At 43.4% G+C, this 18506-nt stretch overlaps 1 pseudogene; it reads left to right on the top strand.

Moving 5' to 3' along the window:
* On the top strand, positions 13967-17406 carry LOC109233815 (annotated as a pseudogene).

Genomic DNA, 18506 nt, shown 5'->3' on the forward strand with positions numbered 1-18506 from the left:
GGAACTTTAGTCTATCATGTAATTTCCAACTTGACTTAGACTTTGGGCTCTCCTTAGATCCCACATCAATCATAATATCCCTCGCACACTTATTATCATATCCAATTGATATCCATCATATTAATAGTCCTCGTCCGCACACAAAATAATTTAATTAGCACACATCAACTTTCTTACTAGCGCTTAAGTACGTCAATTTTTTTTTCGGGGTGTTACATTCTTCCCCACTTAAGAACATTCGTCCCCGAATGTTTTACAAGTCCCTTCTAAGAATAGAGTTACCATCCTTTTACCTCCAACCATTATACATAGGCACTTACGACTACATCGATCTGATAAACACTTTCAAAAATTTCAACTTACTTGTGGCCCTTAAAATTTGGCTATCTTTACAAATTCTTAAAAATTTCGACAGAGTTTCCCTTGTAACTGGGCCTATCCACCTGCCAGAGAATCACCAAAATCACCCTATCAACACATCCACAATTCGACAAAGCATCACAATGTATATCAACAACACTAATCTCAACATTACATGCATTATATTATCAAGATTGATATCTGCACATGAACTGCTTATTTTTAAATCATAACACCTAGAAAGTACCTTTCAAATCAAAACCAGTTGCTATACAATCAAGCGAAAATATTTTCAGCCTTCAACGTGACCTTCTCGACTTACAAACTTCACCATAACACATTAATGTAGGCAATCCCAACTTCCAAACTTATCTAACAAGGATGACAATTAGGTACGTCTCATAAGCTAACTATCCATTAACTTCTCCTTCAATAACCCCCAGTGGAACGATATACAAAGGATTTCCAGTTACCTTCTTAGACATTGACATATGAAACACCGAGTATACGGAGGACAATAATAGGGAAACATCATACTCATAGTTTGGCCTATTTCCTTCAAGATTTCATAAGGCCTAATGTGACTACACATACTTTACCTTCCTTAACAATTCACCCAATATATTTATAGAGAAAATCTTGAGAATAAAGAGTTCACTTTCTTTATCTCTAAATCCCTACGCCAAATACCCAAACTAAACCTTTGGAGACCTTCAACAGTTACTCTAAGATGTGCTAGCTTGAATATGACCATAAAACTTCCTATCCAATATATTTGATCACGGGATGATGCTTCTTCTTTGACATGTTTGAACCTTCAACCCCATAGGGTACTTAATTATGAACAACGAGGTTCGAGATTGGCTAGAATTATTCAAGAATCCATTAATGTGCTGAGCACGGCATTTCAGGAGGTTATATCCTAAGTGACATGAAGGTCACTACCAATAACGCTGAAATGATGATTCGTTGTGGTGACATCATTGGTTCAACAAACGAGTCATAGAGTTGCCTAGTTGGCATTGATAATGTGGGAACAATGTGCATGATCCTGAGGTGTAATAGAAGTGAGTCATTTTAGACAGTGACGTATGGGAGGCATAATCGGAAGGATCAAGACATTAGCGTCGGTTATTTTTGGAAGGATATGAGTCATGAAAAGGACAGCAATAACTGTTTCGTTCCATAGGTGCCTTGTTTGGCAATAGTAGGCCCAAGTATGTGACGCCAGTCGCCTCTTGGAATGTAGAATGAGAATATTCTAGCACCCTGAATGTGATATGGGTTTCAAGATACACAAAGTTGCATTACGCTCTTAACTGTATTTGACACAAGGAATCTATTCCACAAACCCACGAGGATGAAAAAAAGTTAAACGCTTGTGAGATTATTATCATTATCACAGCTTAACCTTTGCCAATAGTTGATCCTATGTGAGAGGACTAGAGATATGTCAAAGTCGTCTTTCAAATCAATATGCTCTCATGTTACTAGACGATGAAAAGGATTCATGATAATACACAAAGGAACAAAGTGATTGTTCAAACCGTAGGAGCCACATACAACGGAGAGAAAAGGAGTGGCTCATGAAGGATCTCAACACTAGGCTGCTTTACATTAGATTTGATACCACATAGGTAAATATTATGGTGTTGTGTGCATAGGCACAAGTGAGCGGATGTTATCCATTTGAATCAAAAGGTTCTGTAAGAAATTCATCAGGTAGAGTCCCTTGTTGAGAATTTAGGAAAGCAAGTGGGAAGTATTAACCCTAGAGTTATAAATCAATTCAAGGACATAATTATAGAGCTCGATTCCACAAGAGGATGTAAATAAGGGAATTTGTGATAGAGTGGATTCACGAATAATGCGTCTCGTTCAATGAGTAGGTACATGCAATGTTTTGTGATTCAACATCTTGTTAAGACCATGTTTATCAGAGCTCTTCAATATGGGTGCACATATACAACAAGGAAAAATCATGCGGTGTTCATCACGATATAGCAAGGAGTGACTTACTAGGTAACTTTAGATTGACAAGGCAATACCTTACTTGATGCCCCTTGACTCCACAACCATAACGTATTTCAAGAGTCATTCAGCACGTCCCCAAGTGACGTTTCTTACAAATCAAATATTCTGGCTTATTGGTACAAACAACCCTCTTTCGTTTCTTAGGTGCTCTTACCACATGATCCGGTGGCACGATAACATTAATAGGAACAAGGACACTTTGTCACGACCCGGATCTCCTACCGTCGGGATCATGATGGCGCCTAACTCTGATAATGCTAGGCAAGCCAACGGATACAGTTCTAACACGTACATTAACCAAGACAGTAATTAACAATAATTAAAGCTAAACAGATATGAAGTACGAAAATTTTATAACAGTTTCAAATACTCTAGTACAAGACTACCCAAAAGATCTGGTGTCACAATCCACGAACGTCTAAGAATTTTTATAAACACTGGTTTTAAAGAAAATACATTTATTTTTTGGAATGAAAGAAAACATGAATCTAAAATAGAGGGAAGGGGACTCCAGGGTCTGCGAACGCCGGCAGATCTACCTTGAGTCTCTTGTGGACTGAAGGCAGCAACCCAAACTCGGATCAGTATGGTCCAGTACCGGGATCTGTACAGAAAGTGCAGAGTGCAGTATCTCTACACCCGACCCCATGTACTGGTAAGTGATGAGCCTAACCTCGGCGAAGTAGTGACGAGGCTAGGACACGACAAATAACATAAACCTGTGCAGGTAAACAGTATGCTAACAGCATAACAAGTAATAGAAGCTAAGCAGAATTTAACGGGAAGGGGCAACATGCTATGGGGTACCAAAATAAAGAATCACAGCAGTAAAGGAATTTAAACAGCTACTACACTTTGAACCGATAATAACGAATAAACATAGCAAATAGAAAATGCATGGCATCACCCTTCGTGCTTTTACTCTCAATCCTCACCATGTAATCAATCATAGAAACGTGCACGGCATCACCCTTCGTGCTTTACCACTCAACCTCACCAGATAATCAATAATAGAAACGTGCATGGCATCACCCTTCGTGCTTTACCACTCACCCTCACCATATGAATAATAGAAATGTGCACGGTATCACCCTTCGTGCTTTATCACACTTCCTCACCACATAAGAAATAACAGAACAATAACAACCCGGCAAGGGCATCATAATTAAACAACTTGTATCATCACTTAACTTCACAACATAAATCTTAACTTGAGCCAATACTCAACCCATATCCAAAAATCAAGAAAAATATAATAAGACTTGTTTAACATGAGTAGTAACCAGTTTAAGCAGGAACAGTACGTATAAAGAAACACAACAGTCACAAGTATAAGACTCACTCGCATGCTATGACCCGACAACAACGTATAGGTACTCATCACCTCACCTATATGTCGTACTTAACAACTAAACAGGTAGCAAATAAGGCAACAATACCTAATCCCTCAAGCTAAGGTTAGCCACAACACTTACCTCGATTCCACGGCCGAACTCAAGCCTTAAATACCGCTTTTCCCTTAGTTTCCACTTCCAATCCGCTCGTATCTACTCATAATTAACTTATTAACATCAATTAATGCCAAAGAAACCAATTCTAATGCAAAATTATAGATTTCCCAACATTTTTCCCAAAAAATCAAAAATCGACCCCGGGCCGGCTTGGTCAAAACTCAAAGTTCGGACCAAAACCCGATTACCCATTCACCCACGAGCCCAAATATATAAGTAGTTTTGGAATCCGACCCCAAATCGAGGTCTAAATTCCCAAATTTGTAAAATCCCCAATTCTCCCAAAATCCCTAATTCCTACCCTTAAAGAACAAGATTTAGGCCTAGAAATCTAATAGGTGTTGATGGAAATTGAAAGAAATGAGTTTTAGAACACGAACCTATGATTTGCTGTTGAATCCCCACTTCAAGAATCACCCAAGGTCGAGTTCTATGGAATAAAATATGAAATTTTGGTCTAATCCCGTTTTGAGTTCTGTTTTTAAAACACTGGACAGACCTTATTCGCGTTCGCAAGAGGTCTATCGCGTTCGCGAAGCTGCGGTCCTAGTAACCTACGCATTTGCGAGGCACCCTACACGTTCGCGAAGGTATATCCCCCCAACCTTCGCGTTCGCGAGCCACTTTCCGTGTTCGCGTAGAGTATCATTCCCCTCCCATGCTTCGCGTTCATGATAGACTGGACGCGTTCGCGAAGGGTATTGCCCCTAACGCTCCGCGTTCGCGACCAGTGCTTCACGTTTGCGTAGAAGGATTTCTCCTTCAGACCAACCTACTCTTCGCGTTCATGAAGGAACTCTTCACGAACGCGAAGAAGGATATACCAGATGACATCTGAAGCCAAATACACCAGAATTTTCAAGTCTAAGACATCCCGTAGCCTATCCGAAACTCACCCGAGCCCTCGGGGCTCCAAACCAAATATGCACACGTCTTAACACATCATACGAACTTGTTCATGCGATCAAATCGCCAAAATAACACCTAGAATTACATATTTAGCATCAAAATCAATGAAATTCTCAAGAACACTTAAAGTTTCTATTTTTACAACCGGACGTCCGAATCACATCAAATCAGTCCCGTTTCTCACCAAATTTCGCTGATAAGGTATAAATATTATAACGGACCTGTATCGGGCTCTGAAACCAAAATACGGGCCCGATACCAACAAGTTCAAACAATATTCAATTTCTAAAAACCATTATATTTCCAGTTTAACAATTTTCTTCAAAAATTCATTTCTCGGGCTAGGGACCTCGGAATTCAATCTCGGGCATACGCCCAAGTCCCATATTTTTCTACGGACCCTCCGGGACCGTCAAATCACGAGTCCGGGTCCGTTTACTCAAAATGTTGACCGAAATCAACTTAAATCAATTTTAAAGGCAAAAGTTAATATTTTCTTAAATTTTCACATAAAGGCTTTCCGAAAACGCGCTCGGACTGTGCATGCAAATCGAGGAGAAGGAAAATAAGGTTTTGAAGGCCTTGAAACCCCGAATTGGGTTCTAAAATACGAGATGAGTCATCATATTCTCCACCTCTAAAACAACCGTTCGTCCTTGAACGGACATAGAAAAGTACCTGAGCTAGGGAAAAGATGGGAATATCTGCTCAGCATATTGGACTCGGACTCCCAGGTAGCTGCCTCGACAGGCTGACCTCTCCACTACACACAAATCGAAGGATAACTCTTCAATCTCAACTAACGAACCTGCCTGTCTGAAATGGCTACCGGCTCCTCCTCGTAGGTCAAATCCTTGTCCAACTGGACAGTGCTGAAGTCTATCACGTGGGATGGATCGCCGTGATACTTCCGAAGCATGGACACATGAAACACTAGATGTACCGCTGATAAGCCCAGTGCCAATGCAAGTCTATAAACCACCTCTCCCACTCGATCAAGGATCTCAAAAGGCCCGATGAACCTAGGGCTCAACTTGCCCTTCTTACCAAATCTCATCACGCCCTTCATGGGCGCCACTCGAAGCAACACTCGCTCTCCGACCATGAATGCCACGTCATAAACCTTACGGTCGGCATAACTCTTTTGCCTGGACTGAGCTGTACGAAGTCCATCCTGAATGATCTTATCTTTATCCAAGGCATCCTGTACTAAATCTGTACCCAATAACGGAGCCTTTCCCGGCTCAAACCACCCAATTGGCGATCGGCACCGTCTACCATACAATGCCTCATAGGGAGCCATCTGGATGCTCGACTGGTAACTGTTGTTATAGTCAAACTCCGCTAACGGCAAGAACTGATCCCAAGAACCTCCAAAGTCAATAACACATGCGCAGAGCATATCCTCCAAAATCTGATAGTATGCTCGGACTGTCCATCCATCTGAGGATGAAATGCTGTGCTCAACCACTTCCATTCATTCCCATTAACAACATCATTCAATATTTCCAAAATAGTACGACTTTATAAATTTAATGAGAAAAACATGTTTGCCAAATACCAACATATTCGATTCAATTCCCAACATCAAACACCAACCACAACCTGTCTACGGAGCTCTAAGTATAATTGAAGAGTAATATGGAAATGCTGGCAACAAGGCCCCGGCTATACCTCAAACCACAAAGTACATAAGAATCAAGCGATACATGACCCCGAAATAAAGTGGGCTCACCAAGTCAGCTGAAGAGAGTGTACCACTATCACTAATTAATGCCGCCTGCTGTGGAACCACCTGCATCCATTGAAGATGCAACGCCCCCGGCAAAAGGGACGTTAGTACATATGGAATAGTACTAGTATGTAAAGCTAACTGTCCTCTTTCAAAATAGAATGCCAACATAAAAGGGAAAACCATGGAAACAACAATCAACAATCTGTGATATCCAATTTCCAAGTTAAAACATAATAATTTCCAAAATATGAAGATAATATTATTTTTTTTGGTTAGGGGATCTATAGCATCGATATACCATCGTTCACAATAACAATACCACCGTACTTTTAGCACAGAGTCCGATAACGACCCGATCGGCTAGGCCATCTCATCCGAGACATCAACCACAATCACAATTTCAATTATAATTTCCAGTTGAATCACCACCATGTGTGCGGCATGGTGTCCGATCACAACCCGATCATCTAGGCCATCTCAACACAATGCCGTGTGGATTGACATCATCCTTTCCTATCAATTATCTCATCCCAGTTAAGGGAAATAATTTTATCACATCAATCTCATCTCAAATAAGGGGAATAATTACAATCCACTCCTACACTGGCACGTTAGTTTCGGGGCTAGGTTATTTAAGCCTACCCTTCCTCGGTAACTATCAATACTCTGAAAAATATTTTTGATTTGATTATAAAGGAAACAAAAATACAAATGCATTTACGTCATAACCTTTCATACCGTATATAGCCTCATTGGCACTTTCAACAACTTTCAACATCATTATTTTATTGGCTCCCTTGGCCGTACACGTGATTCTTCATTAATGGCACAATGGCCGTATTTCATATTCCACACTTTCATTTCTTTCCTTTCATGGATCATCATCATAAATATCAACAAATAGAATATTCCGGAAATCACAAATTTAGGTTCATTAGTAATGAAGGCTTTAAACACAATAGATTTCTTTTCAAAAAATGGAGTAAAATGATTGTCAATCGAAGAACAAGTTAAAATTATAAACACATCATTTATTCTTAAAATACTTTTTTCCAAGAAGGGCATTACACAATTTCAACTCACGAATATGTAAGAACAGAAAACACATCGAAAATACTTACAAAGCATTGCATTAGTTAAAACAGCCACATATGGGCATCATTTGAGTGCATAAGCTTTTAGGAAATTCTATTTTCGAAGTCAATTTAGAACAACTAATTGAAAGATCATATCATATCTTTCTTACATCATCTCATTCCATTGGCACCACTAGCCACAAGTATACTTTTCATTCTTGGAACGTTGGCAACACTTTATATCCCCAATTCACTTCATTCATTTTCAAGCATATTTATAAATTATCAACAACAATACATTTTCAATCAAGACTTTAGGTATACATATGAACAATTAAAAGTCTAAAGCCTATTGAAATTTTCTCACACAATTTGGAATCATAACCTTCATTTGAAACACTACTCAAAGACATAGCATTTTAATACACATATCATTCTTGAACACATTTCCAAAGGATTACATAATGTGATAGGAACATTCAGAACACATTTTGAATATATAATTCTCGACACTTTGCTTACTCAGGACAATCAAATTTATTGGGAACAACTCAGAACATAGAATAAGGAACTTGGGACAACCATACTTGAAACTTACTGGAACATCATGGAATTCAATTCTAAGAGAGTATTTTAGCCAACATACCTTGTTTGAGCTTTCCTTAAGTTACTACAATGCCCTAACATTTCTGGCAATAACAATCTATAGGAAGATAGCGAAAATCAGTTAATAATTAGAAGGATTCCCATGGTGTAACTCTCTTAGGAATTTTGTCAAACACCTAGCATGCAAAATAGATCACAAGACTCTACAATGGTAATCCCTTTCTCACTCAACCAATTTCAACAAGAAACTACCCAAAATGGTCCATTAACCCCACATACTACAACCTGGTGTCACATGCATGGCGTATTTCCAACCCCACAATATGTTTGAACTCATAACCTCTTGCATGAAAGCTTAGGAGTAGGGCTTACCCGGAAAGATGATGATCTAGTGATTGGCTTCCTTGATTCATAAAGATTGGTGCAAGATTGGATGATTGGGATGTTAGGTTTACTCCATCTCTCTCTAAAATGCTCTTACCGCTCTCTAAAATCATCAGATAATTGCCCAAAAATAAGCCCCAAAGCCTATTTATCAAAATGGGATCGGGTTATGAAAATAGGAAAATGGCCCTCCAAACTCAGGTCTGCGGTCGCACAATGCACCGCAAAACTGATGCCAGAACAGGTCTGCAGTGGTACCATTTTAGAGTCCGCAGACCACTTTTGCGGTTCGCATAATGATTCTGCGATCGCACATCATACCGCAAAATCACATTCTTCCAGCCTTTGGTAATTTGGTCATAACTTCTTGTAGAAGTGTCCAAATGACGAACGGTTTGAAGCGTTAGAAACTAGACTCGAAGATCTTTCATTTGATAGGTTGTTTATCACACACACACACACACACACGCATATATATATATATATATATATATATATATATATATATATATATATATATATATATATATATATATATATATGCTCGTCCAAAGTTTGGTCTTGTGCGTACTCATTTGGAACTTTAGTCTATCATGTAATTTTCTAACTTGAATTAGACTTAGGGCTCTCCTTAGACCCCACATCACTCATAATATGCCTCGTACACTTATTATCATATCCAATTGATATCCATCATATTAATAGTCCTCGTCCGCATATAGAATAATTTAATTAGCACATATCAACTTTCTTACTAGCGCTTAAGAACGTCAATTTTTTTTCCGGGGTGTTACACACTGCAAATTGGCATCTCCGATGGATGGATGTAGACTTTTAGTAGAAGGCCAAATCATCAATTTGAAGTCCTTAAGTTCGCCGGTCTTCAAGTTGAATTATATAAGCCCTCAAAATCTTCAAGTATGTCGCTCTCAAGTTAAATTTAGCAAGGCCACTGCCCTTCAAGTTGAAGTCTATAGGTCGGCCAAACTTTAAGTTAAAGTATTCAATCCCTCCAAGTCTTCATGTCTGTCTATATGTGTGACGACCCAACTCGTCGTCTCACGTATTACAGCCCCGTTTTCCCCATTTATTGCTCTTTCATGTTTTATTATCAGCAACGGGTGAGTTAGAGTCTAATTGAATTGGTTTGGATAGGAAATGAGACACTTATTCTCTTTAAGGAAGGTTTGGTTTGAAAAAGTCAACCGAACGTTGACTTATTAGTTAGAAGGCTCGGATGTGAATTCCGGTGATTCGGTTAGCTTCGGGAGGTGATTTGTGACTTAGGAGTGCGATCAGAAGTGATTTCGGAGGTCCAGAGTAGAATTAGGCTTGAATTGGCAAAGTTGGCATTTTGGCGAATTCCGGTGGATGGGTGAGAATTTGATCCAAGGGTCGGAATGGAATTCCGAGAGTTGCAGTAGCTTCGTTAGGTGATTTTGGATATGTCTGCAAATTTTCAGGTCATTCGGACGTCGTTTGGTCGGGTTTTTGATCGAATGCGTAATTCGGAAGTTTTTAAGAAACTTAGGCTTGAATTCGATGTGATTTGATGGTTTTAGCGTTGTTTGATGTGGTTTGATGATGGGAACAAGTTCGTATGATATTTTGGGATATGTTGGTGCCTTTGGTTGAGGTCCCGGGGGCCTCGGGATGATTTCGGATGGCTAACGGAGGTTTTGAACTTTGAAAATGTTGCAGAAAATTGCCCAGCTGTTGCAGACCAAAATTGGTCTTCGCGTTCGCGTCTGTAGGCACGCGTTCGCGGAAGGTAAAATCTTAGACCATCGCGATCGCGTGGGAAGGCCTCGCGTTCGCGTAGAAGGGCCTAGGGGCCCAGCCTAGTTTGTTCATCGCGTTCGCATGCGGAGTATCGCGTTCGCGTAGGAGGGTAAGCTGGACTATCGCGTTCGCGTTTGTAGTATCGCGTTCGCGTAGGGTAATATTTTGGTCAACGGAATTTGTTCAATGCGAACGCGGGGGTGTTGACCGCGTTCACGAAGGGGAAAAACCTGGGTGTCCAGAGGGGTTTTTATATTATTTTAACCGCGATCCCATTCATTATTTCCTCCATTGTTAACCTTCTTAAGAGCTTTGGGCAAGAAATTTTGAGGGTTTTGACTGAGAATCGAGTGGAGGTAAGTTCCTTGGCTTAATTACTCGAGTTTATGGTAAATTTATCATAGAAATCAGTGGAAATTCATCAAAATGGGGTAAGTTAGGGCTTGAGAAATTAGGATGTAAAAATGGTATTTGGAGGGTCAAACGAACTCCGATTTTGGTAAATTTTATATGTACGGACTCGTGGCGAGACGAGGAATCCGGTGATGTAAATTTCGTAATTTTTCGAGAAGTGGGACCGGGGCTCGGGTTTTGCCAACTTCGTGAATTTTGGTGTTTTTCGAGTCTTTTCGATTGGGTTATGTTTTTTTAGCCTATTGTAATGTATTCGTTGTGGTTTTAATCAGATTCGGCGTGCGAAGAGGTTGATTCGAGAGGCAAAGGCATAGCGAGCTAGACTTGTGACCGGCTTGAGGTGAGTAGTAGATGTAGATGATGACCTGAGGGTTTGAAACCCCGGTATATCACACTGTGACGCTATATTGAGGCGAGACACGTACTCTATGACGAGTGCGGGGTCGATAGTGACTGGGGATTTTGACCTAGTCTGTTCCGATTGATGTTCGTACGGTGTTCTTGACTAGAAATTGTTTGGTAATCATCCTACTTGGATTTTATGAATGTGTTTGGGGCTTTGTGCTTATCATTTGCATCCTTCAGGGATCCTTATCACTGCTTTCATGATGCTTAGCATATTTCATGATATCAGTCCTGAGTTAGACACTGCCTCGAAATGGTTAGTAAATAAATAAAGTTTTAAACACTTAGCTCTAAAATTCCTAATAATTGAAACTAAAATAAATAATCTGACTGTGCCCGATTGGCTTGCATGCATATATATATCTGGACTGAGGTGGATCGGGCTGCACGCCGCAGCGAATGTTACGATGATATTGCGCTTGGGCTGTAGGAGCCCCTCCGGAGTCTGAACCCCCACAGTGAGCGCGGGTACCCAAATGGATCGGGCTGCGCGCCGCAGCGGTCATGTGCATTGCATTGCATTCATGCATTTATACCTAATTGTCTTAATTGTCCTGGTATTGTTGTTGTTTCATCGTTTTATGTGCTGAATCGCTGATTATAGCTTTATATTGTAATATTTCGTAATTTCTTACTTTCAGCCATTATATATGTTTACTCACTGAGTTGGAAGTACTCACTTTACTCCCTGCACCATGTGTGCAGATTCAGGTGCTCCGGAGACTTAGTGGAGCTGTTTGCTGTCTTCTTGGATTTCGGTTTAGGAGTTGTTGAGGTAGCTGCCTGACGTCCGCAGGACCCGACTTCTCCCCTTTATTGCATTTGTCTTTCCCTATCCTAGACTTTCTTTATTACTATGAATATATTACTCTGTTACATTTAGAGGCTCTAGACTCGTGACTCCAGATCTATTGGGGGAATATTTGGTATATTCATTATTGTTTTTCGTACTATTTTATCTAGTTCCGGATTGGAAACTTGATATTTACTATTTTAATCGTATTATTTGTTAACGAATTGAGAATTTGGGTTGAGAGTATTTAATTGGTCGGGCTTGCCTAGCATTAGTGTTGGGCGCCATCACGACCGGGATTGGGGTCGTGACAAGTTGGTATCAGAGCCTAGGTTACTAGGCCTCGCGAGTCAAGAGCCGGTTTAGTAGAGTCTCGCAGAACGGTACGGGGACGCCTGTACTTCTCCTCGAGAGGCTGCAGAACCTTTAGGAAAACTCCATATTCTTGAAATTCTTGTCGTGCGGCTTTGTGATTCGAAAACTAAATTCCTGTATTCTATTCTCTCACAGATGGCGTGAACTTGTGCTACCGGACGCGATGGTCGACCACCAGTACCACCCACTAGAGGCCGTGGACGCGGTCGTGGTCGTGGTCGAGGTAGGGCAGCAGAGACAGCACTTGCTGACCCACCAGCTGCCACAGTTCAAGACCAGACTCCAACTGTCGATGTCCCAGCAGCACCTGTGCAGGCACCAGCAGTGCCTATTGCTATTCCTGGTCTCCAGGAGACCTTGGCACAGATACTATCAGTTTGCACTGGCCTGGCTCAGGCAGTCTCAGCTTCTACCACAGCAGCTGCTTTCCAGACCGGGGGAGGACATCAGACCCCAGTTGCTCACACACCTGAGCAGGCTGCCCAGGGACTTCAAACACCGGAAGCAGCCATAGCTCCGCCAGTTGCTCCAGTTGCAGCCTATGAGGCTCCAGCTATGCCGGACGATGAGCAACGTCCCCTTGAGAGATTCGGCAGGCTTCAGCCACCGAGGTTCAGCGGTGCTGAGGGCGAGGATGCCCAGGGTTTTCTAGATAAGTGTCAGCGCATGCTTCGCACTGCAGGGATCTTAGAGTCGAGTGGTGTGGCTTTTACTACTTTCCAGTTCTCAGGGCCTGCATTCACCTGGTGGGAGGACTTCGAGAGGCGTAGGCCGGTTGGTGCAGCGCCCCTTACATGGCAGCAGTTCTCCACTGTCTTTTTGGAGAAGTACGTACCGCAGTCTCACAGGGAGGAGCTGCGTCGTCAGTTCGAGTGATTGGTTCAGGGGGACATGTCTGTGACCCAGTACGAGTTGAGATTCACACAGCTTGCCCGGCATGCTACTTGGATGATCCCGACAGATCGCGAAAGGATTAGGAGGTTCGTGGATGGCCTCAACTATTCACTCTGCATTTTGATGACCAGAGAGAGGGTTATGGGTGCCTCGTTTGAGGAGGTGGTTGACATGGCTTGAGATTGAGACGGTTCGCCATCGGGAGCGTGAGGAGAGGGAGGCAAAGAGGCCTCGGGGTTCAGGTAGTTTCAGTGGTGCTCCGTCTAGGGGCCATTTCCAGCGTGGCCGAGGCCGTTCCTTCAGGCCTCCTCAGCCAGGTCGTCCAGAGTACAATGGGGCTTCTTCAGGCCGTGGTCATCAGGGATTTCAGCAGGGCCAGACTGCACTTAGTGCTCTTCCAGCTCAGAGCTCTACACCTGCCTCTTCAGCCCAGGGTTCTTCAGTAGCGAGGGGTTTCCATCAGTCCCTTTCTCCAGCGTCGGGTAGTTGCTACGAGTGCGGCGAGTTCGATCATATGAGGAGATAGTGTCCTCGGCGTCGTGGTAGTCAGTCTCAGCAGAGGGTTCAACCTTCATCTTCTGCTCCTGTTTCATCAGCACCCGCCCAGTCAGCTAGGGGTGGAAGTCAGGTAGCCAGGGGCCGCCCCAGGGGTGGAGGCCAGACTGGCGGTGGTCAGGCTCGATTCTATGCTCTTCCAGACAGGAAGGACGCCATTGCCTCAGATGCTGTTATCACAGGTATTGTCTCAGTCTGCCACAGAGATGCCTCTGTCTTATTTGATCTCGGATCTACCTATTCCTATGTATCTTTATATTTTGCCCATCACCTGGGTACTACCCGAGGTTGTCTTGCTTTGCCTGTTCACGTATCTACCCCGGTGGGTGATACTGTTATTGTAGATCATGTATACCGATCCTGCTTACTATTGGGGGTCTGGAGACCCGAGTTGACTTATTGTTGTTGAGCATGGTCGATTTTGATGTTATTCTGGGTATGGATTGGTTATCTCTGTACCATGCTATTCTGGACTATCATGCTAAGATAGTTACGTTGGCTATTCCGGGTATTTCGAGGATCGAGTGGCGTGGTACGACTGATTATATTCCCAGCAGGGCGATTTCTTTTCTAAAGGCCCAGGGGATGGTTGGGAAAGGTTGTCTATCTTATTTGGCTTTCGTGAGAGATATTGGAGCTGAGACTCCTAGTCTTGACTCCGTCCCCGTCGTGAGGGACTTCTCTGATGTGTTTCCAGCAGACCTGCCGGGCATGCCACCGGACAGGGACATCGATTTTGGTATTGATCTGGTACTGGGCACCAAGCCCATCTCTATTTCTCCGTATCGCATGACACCAGCAGAGTTGAAAGAACTAAAGGATCAGCTTCAGGAACTCCTAGATAAGGGGTTTATTCATCCTAGTGTGTCACTGTGGGGTGCACCGGTGCTATTTGTGAAGAAGAAAGATGGCACAATGAGGATGTGCATTGATTACAGACACTTGAACAAGGTGACAGTGAAGAACAAGTATCCACTACCTCGTATTGATGATTTGTTTGACCAGCTCCAGGGGGCAAGGGTATTATCGAAGGTTGATCTCCGTTCAGGCTACCACCAGCTGAAGATCAGGGAATCGAATATTATGAAGACTGCCTTCAGGACTAGATATGGGCACTATGAATTCCTGGTCATGTCTTTTGGGCTGACTAATGCCCCAGCTGCGTTCATGCACTTGATGAACAGCGTATTTCGGCCGTAGCTGGATTCATTTGTTATCGTTTTTATAGATGATATCCTGGTGTACTCGCGTAGCCAGAAGGAGCATGCTCAGCACTTGAGAGTGGTGTTACAGAGGTTGAGGGAGGAGAATCTTTATGCAAAGTTCTCCAAATGTGAGTTTTGGCTTGAGTCTGTAGCTTTTCTGGGACACGTGGTGTCCAGTGATGGTATTCAAGTTGATCCAAAGAAGGTAGAGGCAGTACAGAGTTGGCCCAGACCGTCTTCAGCCACGGAGATTCGGAGTTTCCTCGGTTTGGCAGGTTATTATCGCCTGTTCGTCCAGGGTTTTTCCTCTATTGCTTCGACCTTGACTAAGTTGACGCAAAAGGGTGCACCATTCGTATGGTCGGACGAGTGCGAGGAGAGCTTTCAGAAGCTCAAGACAGCTTTGACCACAGCTCCAGTGTTAGTTTTGCCATCAGCCTCAGGTTCTTACACTGTGTATTGTGATGCCTCGAGAGTTGAGATCGGATGTGTGTTGATGCAGGAGGGTAAAGTTATTGCATATGCTTCTCGTCAGTTGAAGCCTCATGAGCAGAACTACCCCGTACATGATTTGGAGTTGGCTGCTATAGTTCATGCATTGAAGATTTGGAGGCACTACTTATACGGCGTATCTTGTGAGGTATATACTGATCATCGCAGCCTTCAGCATTTGTTCAAACAGAAGGATCTTAATTTGAGGCAGCGGAGGTGGCTTGAGTTACTCAAGGACTATGACATTACCATTTTGTATCACCCGGGGAAGGCCAATGTAGTGGCCGATGCTTTGAGCCGGAAGGCGGTCAGTATGGGTAGTTTGGCGTACATTCCAGTTGGGGAGAGGCCCTTTGCAGTCGATGTTCAGGCTTTAGCCAATCGGATGGTGAGGTTAGATATTTCGGAGCCTAGTCGGGTGTTGGCTTGTGTGGTTTCTCGGTCTTCCTTGTATAACCGCATCAAAGAGCGCCAATATGATGATCCACATTTGCTTGTCCTGAAGGACAGGGTTCAGCACGATGATGCTAGGGATGTGACTATTGATGATGACGGCGTGATGAGGATGCAGGGCCAGATTTGCGTGCCAAATGTAGATGGGCTTCGGGAGTTAATATTAGAGTAGGCCCACAGATCGCGGTATTCCATTCATCCGGGTGCCGCGAAGATGTATCAGGATTTGAGGCAGCACTACTGATGGAGGAGAATGAAGAAAGATATAGTGAGTTATGTAGCTCGGTGTCTCAACTGTCAGCAGGTCAAATATGAGCATCAGAGACCCGGTGGTGTACTTCAACGGATAGATATTCCCGAGTGGAAGTGGGAGAGGATTACTATGGATTTTGTGAGTGGTCTCCCTCGTACCTCGAAGAAGTTTGATTCGATTTGGGTGATTGTGGATCGGCTGACCAAGTCCGCGCACTTCATTCCGGTGTGTACTACCTATTCTTCGGAGCGGTTGGCAGAGATTTTCATCCGGGAGATTGTTAGGTTGCATGGGGTCCTAGTTTCTATCATCTCGGATAGGGGCACTCAGTTTACTTCCCAGTTTTGGAGGACTTTTCAGCGAGAATTGGGTACACAGGTAGAGTTGAGCACCGCATTTCATCCTCAGACGGACGGACAGTCCGAGCGTACCATTCAGATATTGGAGGACATGTTGCGTGCCTGTGTTATTGATTTTGGAGGTTCTTGGGCTGAGTTTTTGCCACTTGCAGAGTTCGCGTACAACAACAGCTATCGGTCCAGCATTCAGATGGCACCGTATGAGGCCTTATATGGGAGACGGTGTAGGTCTCCGGTTGGTTGGTTTGAGCCCGGCGAGGCTAGACTATTGGGAACAGAGTTGGTTCAGAATGCCTTAGAGAAGGTGAAAGTGATTCAGGAGAGACTTCGTACAGCTCAGTCGCGTCAGAAGAGTTATGCGGACCGGAAGGTTCGAGACGTATCCTACATGGTGGGCGAGAAGGTCTTGTTGAAGGTTTCGCCTATGAAGGGCGTTATGAGATTTGGGAAGAAAGGAAAGTTGAGTCCACGGTTCATTGGTCCTTTTGAGATACTTAGGAGAGTTGGGGAGGTGGCCTACATGCTTGCCTTGCCACCCAGCTTGTCGGGAGTTTACCCAGTATTTCACGTTTCTATGCTCCGGAAGTATGTTGGGGACCCGTCCCATGTGTTAGACTTCAGCACGGTTCAGTTGGATGATGACTTGACTTACGATGTGGAGCCAGTGGCTATTTTGGGTCGTCAGGTTCGGAAATTGAGATCAAAGGATATAGCTTCGGTAAAGGTGCAATGGAGAGGTCGGCCCGTTGAGGAAGCTACTTGGGAGACTGAGCAGGAGATGCGGAGCAGATATCCTCACCTATTTGAGACCTCAGGTATGCTTCTCGACCCGCTCGAGGACGAGCGTTTGTTTAAGTTGGGGAGGATGTGACGACCCAACCCGTCGTCTCATGTGTTACAGCCTCGTTTTCCCCATTTATTGTTCTTTCATGTTTTATTATCAGCAATGGGTGAGTTAGAGTTGAATTGAATTGGTTTGGATAGCAAATGAAACACTTAGTCTCTTTAAAGAAGGTTTGGGTTGGAAAAGTCAACCGAACGTTGACTTATTAGTTAGAAAGCTCGGATGTGAATTCCGGTGATCCGGTTAGCTTCGGGAGGTGAATTGTGACTTAGGAGTGCGATCGGGAGTGATTTTGGAGGTCCGGTGTAGAATTAGGCTTGAAATGGCGAAGGTTGAATTTTGGCGAATTCCGGTTGGTAGGTGAGATTTTGATCCGAGGGTCGGAATGGAATTCCGAGAGTTGCAGTAGCTTCGTTAGGTGATTTTGGATATGTCTGCAAATTTTCAGGTCATTCGGACGTCGTTTGGTTGGGTTTTGATCGAAAGCGCATTTCGGAAGTTTTTGAAGAACTTAGGCTTGAATTCGATGTGATTTGATGGTTTTAGCGTTGTTTAATGTGTTTTAAAGATTGGAACAAGTTTGAATAAGGTATTAGGATGTGTTGGTGTTTTTGGTTGAGGTCCCGGGGGCCTCGGGGTGAATTCGAGTGGTTAAACGAGAGTTTTGAGGTGTATTGCAGGTTAGATTTTGCTGTCATCTCGTGTTTCCACTTCTGCGGAAATGGACCGCAGAAACGGTACTGCAGAAGCGGGTACGTGGTCGCAGAAGCGATCGTTGACCGGCTAGGGAAATTCCGCAAAAGCGGAAGGTGGCTCGCACCAGCAGGTCCGCATAAGCGGACACTGTACCGCAGAAGCGGTGGTTGAATCGCATAAGCGAATAGGCGGTTTTTAAGTGAAAACCGCTTAAGCGGATTTTGGCTGCAGAAGCGGTCCCGCATAAGCGGTAGCGGGACCGCAGAAGCGAAATTCGCTGGTAACAGAAGGGTTTTAAATGTTAAATTTCATCCGCGAGCAAGGGGTAGTTTTCACCATTTTTAAGCGACTTGGAGAGTTTTGGGCGAGGA

This window comes from Nicotiana attenuata, chromosome 10, assembly GCF_001879085.1.
Source record: "Nicotiana attenuata strain UT chromosome 10, NIATTr2, whole genome shotgun sequence".
Lineage (NCBI taxonomy): Eukaryota > Viridiplantae > Streptophyta > Magnoliopsida > Solanales > Solanaceae > Nicotiana > Nicotiana attenuata.